We start from the raw sequence: 8807 nt of genomic DNA, 5'->3' as shown, positions 1-8807 counted from the left end.
GAGGATGCTTCAGATTTACGGACTCTTTTTCTTTTTAAGATGACTTATCTTAGAAGTAACTTCTAGTTTCATGTACAGTGGCAGACCAAAGTTTTGACACCCTGAATTTGACATTTGCTTTGTGAAATGTTGACAATCCATGTTAATTCATACTATACTTATCTATCAATGATGCATTCTCTTACAGCAGTGAACATTCTAAAAAACGAGCTGGTTAAGTAACTTTATTGACATTAGATGAAGCGTGGCTGACTAGTAAATCCTTTCTATAAAAAAAAAAGTTTATGTAACAACCTTGTTTCAGGTCAATGGTGCCAAACATGTCTTTAACTGTGAATGTACATTGTGAGCATGTCCTTGCATTTTCTAGTTAAAACTCTTGTATCTGCTAGGAAGAGAACCAGTGCTTTGGATGGTGTGGGTTTTGTCCTGCCTTTAAAATAACTGGCTGCTGTTTTCCCACCTTTTTGAAACTCCTGCCCTCCCCCTTCATCCCTGCAGTCTTTCACCATCAGCTTTCTTTGTTTTCCAAAAACCATTGCAAAGCAGGAGCAAGGAATGTAGGATATATTGAACCCAGCTTGATTACGTTGTGTACTAAATTCTGTGTTGTTCAGATATGTTGTAATCACTGTGCTGAAGGAAATGTTCTGCCAAAGCTTTTTTGGAATAAGTTTGTTTCAAGACAGTTCTTGCTTGGAGGGGTTTTTTTTCTTGGCAAATGTTGATGTCAGTGCTGTTTGCGTCTTAAAACATCTCAAACGAGCCTGTCGTCTGAATTTGTGGAAAACATCACAAAGGTTGCAAAAGAGAAGACAGCGTTCAACCCATCTAGCTTGTTTGGGAGTCAGTAGTTAATTGATCCAGCGATCTCATCCAGTCAGTTCGTGAAAGAAGCCAGAGTATCAGCAACATAGTTGGGTAGATTTGTTTTTGTTTTTTTGCTGTAGTGGTAAGGTCTTACCGCAGCATTTTCAAAACCCAGTTTTATCAGGAGCAAGAAAAAAACCTGGCTGTGCAGAACTGCTTTGATTTTTTCCAGAGAGCAAATTTCTCAAGTGACCTTATGATTTAGGCCCCAGCATGACGTTTGCAAAACTTTCAGAGGCCTGAAAAAAGTTTCACAGTGAACATTAACCCAAACAGAGAACACTGTGTACCTTTTACTTTGTACACGTGATTGACTCACACTATCTGCATCTATTTTTACAGCAAAAGAAAATGCTTCCTGTTGTTACGTGATGTACAGAAGATCTAAACTTGTCATGCATGTCATCATTTTCATACTGTTGCTTACATGTTGCTAAGCATAAACCCTTTGTGGAATGGGGTTTATATTTTGTTCTAGCTAAGGACTGCATTTGGGGAAAAAAGAGACAGAGAAGATTATTAATTATTAAGATTATTAATCCCGTAGGGAAATTGATGTGTTACAGCAGTCCAGCCCAAGACAAGCAAAAACAGACATCAGAATAGTTATAAAAACAGAAGACAACAAAATAAATATTAAAAAAAAAAAAATAACTGTAGAAACAAATGTATGTGCAAAATGTGCATAGGTTTATACAGACTGAAAAAAAACTGAATTTGCTACATACTATTGCACAAATTACCTGGGACACTGGTTAAATTATTTCATTTGCAACATTGGTGATTGCATGGAGGTTAATGAGAGGACACATAAGCGGTGCAAGAAGTATAATCACAGGATATTAACCTCTGAAATGGGAAAGAGATGCACTTTGCAGTGAACTCAAACTCGCTTGAAAAAGCTGCAAAGATGCTCCCTATCCCATTTTGGAAATGCTAATTCTCTATGTTCTCTGCACTTATTTTAGAACTTGTTCATGTGCATTTAATATCTCGTCAGGCTCATTTGTCCTTTGTGAGGCAGTTTGTTAGGAAGGAGGTTCCTGGCAAAGAGAGCGTGGCCTGTTTCTGTGTAGTGTGTGTTATGTTTCTGCGTGCTGCAACAGTTGCGCTCCTGTCTGGTCCCTTGAGCCAGACTTCATTTGACTTTATTTAAAAGCTGTGGCTTTCCATCAACAGAGCCACTGAATAACAGACAGACACCTGTTAGCTGGGCCCGCTCAGCTCTGTATGCTTCTGTCAGCAGGAGGAGGAGAACAGGCTGTTAAAGATCCACCACTGGTCACTTCCAAACACAAGCCAACTTGCAGCCACCATCTAGATTTCTGGAGCTGGCTGTCAGAGATGGGACCTGGCTTTCCTCCTTTTTAATGCTGGCCATTAAATAAACAGCAACATCTTTGATCTTTCTAAAGCCCCCCACTCCCCCTCCCCGCCTGTATGCTGTATCCTGGTTTGCCTTGATTATTGTTTGGCTGGGGAGAGGGGGATAATTAAACACTCTCCCTGTTACCTTTAAAGCTTTCTTAAGCAGTCAGATCTGGCAGCCAAAATGTGCACATTTGTCTTCATCTGTGTTCAGATCTTCTTTTTAACAGCCTTAGTCCCAGACTGTCCTGGGGTCAGCTGCTTTGGTTGCTCTTCTCCACTTGTCTCTGTCGAGCACATCTTCCTCACTCACTTCACATACCTCCATATCTTTTCTCACACAATCTATCCATCTCTTTCTAGGCCTGCCTCTTCCTCTGTTACCTTCCACCTCAAATTCCATTTCCCTCTTTGTTACTTCCTCAACGTCCCTCCTCATGATATGTCCATACCACCGTAACCTCGCCTCTCGCATCTTCTCAGCCACATCCACCACCCTACATCGTCTACGGATTTCTTCATTTCTGATCTTATCCTTTATTGAAATCTGTAGAATCCATCTCAACATCCTCATTTCAGTTCTTCTCATCAAGTTCTCTTCCCTCTTTCCATCTGTGTTCAGATGTTGGTGTTAAATGAAAGTAATCACCGCAGTTAAAACAGAAGGTTATTTTCTTGTTCCAATAAATGTGCTTCATCTCTGCACTGGTTGAGATAGCAGTGTGCCAACAGTGCTGAACTAACTAACTATATTGTGGGAGAGTGTTACGATGACAGTGCTAACTGACAGATCCAATCAGAGATTTATAACTGAATTGCCGAAAAACATTGTAAAAAGTAAGAACTAAGTGTTTTTATATACACATGCTTTTTAAAAGAGTAATGGTTGGATCCAAAACTAAAACTGAATTTTCATTATTCTGCTTTTACTTTCCTTCTTCAAATTATCGTGTTTCGCTTGAGTCATCTTCTGATGTGGAAAAGTCTGTCATTTAATAGAGTTCATAGATGTTGTTGCCTCCATCACTCCAGATCTGGAAACCATCATACCTGAGAAAGAGAAACAGAAGATAGTTTACACATTGGCCGATAATACCTCTAGGGTCAGTGTCCCAAAGATCACATTCATACTCAAAATAAAACATGTGACAACAAAGTTGTTCTTTTGATTTTTTTATTTTTGAAAATGTTGACGATTTCAGCTAAAAGTCCCCCAGCATCATCTTTAACCTGTTTTAGAGTATGGTATTGTGCAGTTCTGTGTGTGACTTTATTTTAGAAAAAACACTGCTTAAATAAAACACTTCTGTTTTACTTAATATCACAGTAAACTAGGTTGACAGCTTTTCTTCTTTCAGGACTAGGCAGGTAAACTGTAATGTATGTCTGTAAGTAACCGTAGGAGACAAAAGAAAGTTTTTCTTGAATCTGAGCATAAAATTTAAATCTGATCCCCAGATCAGTAGAAAAAAAGTTGCATACCGACTTGAGCATTGATCTTTTGCAAAGCTGCTCACTGATAATGTCAAAACAAGGACACTAAAAGAGTTTCGATCTCTTAACTCAAAGCAGATTTCATTTTCTCAATTTGCTGATAGATATGAAAGGGATTCACTCCCAGGTTACAGCTTTTCCCATCAATACGCTTTAGTCCAGAAACCCTTGAGGACCTTACACACACAGCTCTTTTAGAGCTCTCCAGCCCAGCTGATTTCCTCAGTCAGCTGCTGAGATCTACTGAGATGTGCTTGTCTGCAAGAATGCCCCCATTGTCTCTCCTCCACAGCAACTGCAATTTTTCTTTCTCTTTTGCTGTCTTTGTGCCTTGCCCTGTACTGTGATCCCTTTCCCCCTGACCCCCACCACCCCCTGTCTCCCCCTTTCAGCTTCGCTCTATTGTGCTTGATCATTGCCGTTTATTTTTCTGTTTAATTGAATCAACAGGATCCCTGTTTTTGTAGAGGGTTTGGGGGGGGCAGGTAGGGGGTCAAGCTAAAGGTCATCACCCCTGACCCTTTGCCAATACCTGCTGGGCATGCTCTGTAGGTGATAGCTCCAGTACGCTTTGGGTTGTTAAGATTATGTGTATTTTGTTAGCTGTAATGAGAGACAGCTGGAAAAGAGGATTGCAATTTTCATTAAAGGCGACATGGACAATAACAATAACAGCTTCTCTTTTAATCAGAATCAGTGTTGCATGAATCCAAAGCTTTGTTTTCCATTTTAAAGTCTCGCATATAGTCAAAAGAAGACAAATGAGGACAAATAATTGGTGGACTGCTATTTCAGTTATAATCGGTTGTGGCTATTGGCTGTTTTTGTTTGAGTGAGAAGCATTGTTTATACATTCCTAAAAAGGTATGTCTTATTTCCTTGGCTTGTAGGTTGATGTGGATTACTGTTGCTAAGTGTGCTGCAGTACAAGGAACGTCATCTACTGTCGGCAAAAGATCTGTGTCCTATGCTGGTCCTTTATCCTTGTGATTCAGCTAATCAGAATGTTACCTTATATGTAAGCATGAATAATGGGTTTGACTTTATCCAGCAGTTTACATTAGCAGCAGCACATACATCATGGCGTTATGGCACTGCAGTTTGTGCATTGCTCTGAAACTGACAGGAAGCGTTGAGCTTCAGAAACAAAATGAGTGACGCTATATGAACCAGAGCACAAACAGGAAAATACGAAAGCGTTTGTTGTAAAAAGTCAGTGGAAATTACCGAGTGCTGCAAAATAGAAAAACAATGTTGACATACCTAGCCAATGTGAATACTGCACTAGTTAAGAAAATGACTTTATCCTCACTTTCTAAATAACATTTTGTATGTACTGTAGTGCCACTGTTTTAGGAATGACTATAAAACAAATGGCATGGTCATGATGCGTGTCTTTTGAGAAGTGGAGGATGAGTTATTATTCTACAATAACTGCCCCATTGTGTTTTGAGACAGTATTGAACAGCCTACTCTGTCCTGTGTGGCTGACTCTTGTAATTAATTGGGATAGCCAGAGATAGTATTACCTCAGCACTAATTCTTGTCTTTCAGGTCTATCTTGCTTTATAGCTTCTTCATAAAGATGGAAGGAACTGAGCAAACTTAGAGGTGGAGTATTGTTAAAGGTTTTTTTTGTTGAAAACCATTGCGAAAATGTGGTGATTCTTATTGCGCAAGCTTTAAGGTACTCTGTGTACCCTTACTGGAACAACAGAAACAACGTATCCAGCTGATCTTTTTAGATTTAAAAGTCAATAGATGAATCATATCTGTCTGCTTGGGTATTGCCTGCTAGGCCCTAAAGTTTTAGTGCAAGAATTTGGTCTGTTCCTTGAGCAGTGAGGCTAAAGAAAAAGACGTCCAAACCAGGGTTGTGGTTTGTGTTGGGAACAATTAAAAGCACAACAAACAAAAAAAACTACACTGAACGGCAATCAAGATTTCCTTCCATGAGCTGAAAGTGAGCCTGATAAAGTTCAAAACGGGAATGGCACGCAGGCAGTTTTTGTTGATCTGTAATTACTGCCACATGCCTGGACCTATGTCCCATCTGCCTTACCTCAGGGTTGGAGGGGATGGGGGGGGGGTGCTGGGTGGAGTGTACTGCTGTGGATCCAGCAACCCCCTCCCTTCCCTCCTCCCCTCAGGGTCCACATATCAAAGTAAGAACCCGATTATCAGTGAAGTGTCTTGGGGGTGGAATAAAAATAGAGCCTGGGGATTAGAGCTGGGGCCTGGTTTGGATTTTGAAGCTGTTCAGACAGCAATTCACAGTCTAGCGGGTGGTGGCAGTGGTGGGGGTTAGCACCTTATTAAAGGCTCTGCAATAATTACGAGCAATTATGAAGATTTTTAAATAAGCCGAGTCCCCGTTTAGTAAACATCCGCAGCCCATTGTAAACAGATTGTTTAACAGCTGTAGTTGGAAACACTTTTCGAGTTTAAATTTGTGAGGCTCCTAATTGAGGTGAGGTAATTCATCCAGTGAAAAGGTAAATAATTGGACATAGCAGAAGACCTCCTAATTTTTACCACTTTGCTGCTGTTGAAAGTGAAATAAAAAATAGTATTTCAACTCTTGGAAATTCACACAGATGTATGAGGAATCTTTGAATAAACTTGAGCTCTTATTTTTCAGATTTTCAGCTTTTAAAGGTCCACAAAAAGTATTCTTAAGGTGTATTACATTGTCTCCCGACATAATAGCACATAATGGCATGAAGACAATCTACAATAAATATGTTTGGCAAAATTGACAAATGATAAATATGGTCATTTCCCAAACTTGAAACGTTTTAAAACTTTCTGGCTGCACTTGTTTTTGAACACCAGCAAGAAACATGATTCAACCTACCGAGAAAATGAAAAGTCAAACATTGACTGCGGAAAGTATAATATGTTTTATTTCATTGCTCTTTAAAAGTTCATTTCAATTGTTTTTCTTGTGTAACTTGGTAAGAGCTTGATTTTTGTTTGAATAAAAAATCAAACTGCAGATTCCCACTTTGTGTTTCAGGTACTGAAGAATGGATTTATTCCATTCTTCTTATTCTTATTGCTAAAATAACAATCCCCAGTAGAATTGGTGTTTCCAGTGAGTCCCTTTTCCTTCTTCTCCAGTTCTTCTGTTAATAGGTGTGATAGTCACAACTTTTCTAGGAAATGAGGATGGTAGATTTTGAATTCAAGAAAATCTTTTACTTAGAGATGGTTTTCTTTTCGGGCTGCAGTAATCATTAACAGTAATTAATCATTAACCTTTTGGTTTTTCTGTTTGAATTGTTGGACAGGTTTGTAGGAAGATGAGATATCAGGATCTGCATGTTTTCCAATGTTAATGTAAACACGAACGCTTTGTGGTTTCCTGCAAACAAAACTTGTTTTTTCTCTTTTATCCTCTCTCTCTCATACCATTAAAAGAAAACGAACTTCCACAACATGACAGTTTTCTGTGAACTAAACATTTTTTAATGACCACAGAGAGTCAGGACCTCGGTTTTACATCTCATCTGAAGGACAGCACCTGTATACAGTAAGATGTCCTCATCACTATACTGGGGCATTAGGACCCACATGGACTGTAGAGTGAGCACCCCCTGCTGGCCCCACTTACACCTCTTCTAGCAGCAACCTTAATTTTCCTAGGAGTCTCCCATCCAGGTACTGACCAGGCTCACACCCACTTAGCTTCAGTGGGTTGCCAGTTGTGAGTTGCAGGGTGATATGGCTGCTGGCGAATGGTAATAGATCTATGAGTCTCATCCAGGTGTTTCTTGAAAGAAGTCAGGGTATCAGCTTCAACAACATGGCTGGGTGGTTTGTTCCATCCTCCCATAAAGCTTTGCTTAAGCAACACGGCATTCTCTTTCCCTTTGCACAGGTTGAGAATAGGTTCCTTCTCTTCTGGCATTGAAATCTAATTCCTTCTCCCGTATCTCACCTGAAGGCACTGCTTTCAGTGATTACAGGGTGATCCCATCTCCCATCTCCCTCTTTCTAGCTGTTCTTTTCTTGGGCTGAAGCATCAGGAGATTATTAAAGATGACAGGACCAGCCCAGGGCAGCAAGAGATCAGCCTTCTACTGACCTGGAGCCTCAAGAGAACCTCCTCCTTTCCTATCACGAAACCTCCGCTAATCAATCACCCTTCATTCTGCCCAGCTTAAAAAAACAACGCTAGCCCTGCCTTAAAACACAGCAGGCTATATGATGATCAACAGACAGCTGATCCCAGTCTTATCTGCCCTTCTCTGAAGAAAGAGCTTTTCCAACAGGCATCTGCTTGTGCCTGCAATAAACTGAAAGCATAGGTTACTTGCAGAGGGATCTGTAAAACAAAAGATATTTTGCTCTGAAATCTTTAAGTTTTCCAATACTTAAGTCTGTACATTGGTTGCCTATAGTCACATATTCAGTACAAGAACTTGTTGCTGACTTTCAATAATCTGGCACAGACACACGTATCTGAGCTCCTACTTGTTTACATTCCCTCCTGTTGGCTCCACTCAGTTGAGTCTGGTCCTCTGCTCACTGTACCTGGGACTAAATCTCAGATTTTTGGTGACCAGGCCTTTTCTGTCACTGCTTCAGTGTTATGGAAAGACCTTCCTCACACTCGAGACCAATTCTTTTACTCCTTTCAATTCCAAACTCAAAACCTGCCTTTTTACCAGGACCAATATCTGATTACCCTACATTCTATCTGTATGAACCTGTACGTTCTTTGTATTCATTTGTTTATGCGTTTATTTTTGTATTTCTTTTTACTGTTTTTTCTTGTCTTTTTCTTTATCACTATGAACAGTGACCTTGGGTTTGGAAAGACTCTAAATAAATACATTATTATTATTATTATTATTATTATTATTATTATTATTATTATTATTATTATTATTATTATGTCAGGCTGCAGCTTCTTTTTAAATGGAGTTGTGTCATTGTAGCTGCATTTCATGTTTTGACATACCATTTTAATCTGGAGCACCAAAAATCTGATTATGAGGAACTATTGCACAACTCAAGGTGATGCTTTGTGAATATGGAATCTACCTGCTTTCTTGCTGAGGTTTAAC

The sequence above is a fragment of the Lepisosteus platostomus genome, chromosome 4 (assembly GCF_059453375.1).
Source record: "Lepisosteus platostomus isolate fLepPlt1 chromosome 4, fLepPlt1.hap1, whole genome shotgun sequence".
NCBI lineage: Eukaryota > Metazoa > Chordata > Actinopteri > Semionotiformes > Lepisosteidae > Lepisosteus > Lepisosteus platostomus.
This window is presented reverse-complemented; position numbering follows the sequence as displayed.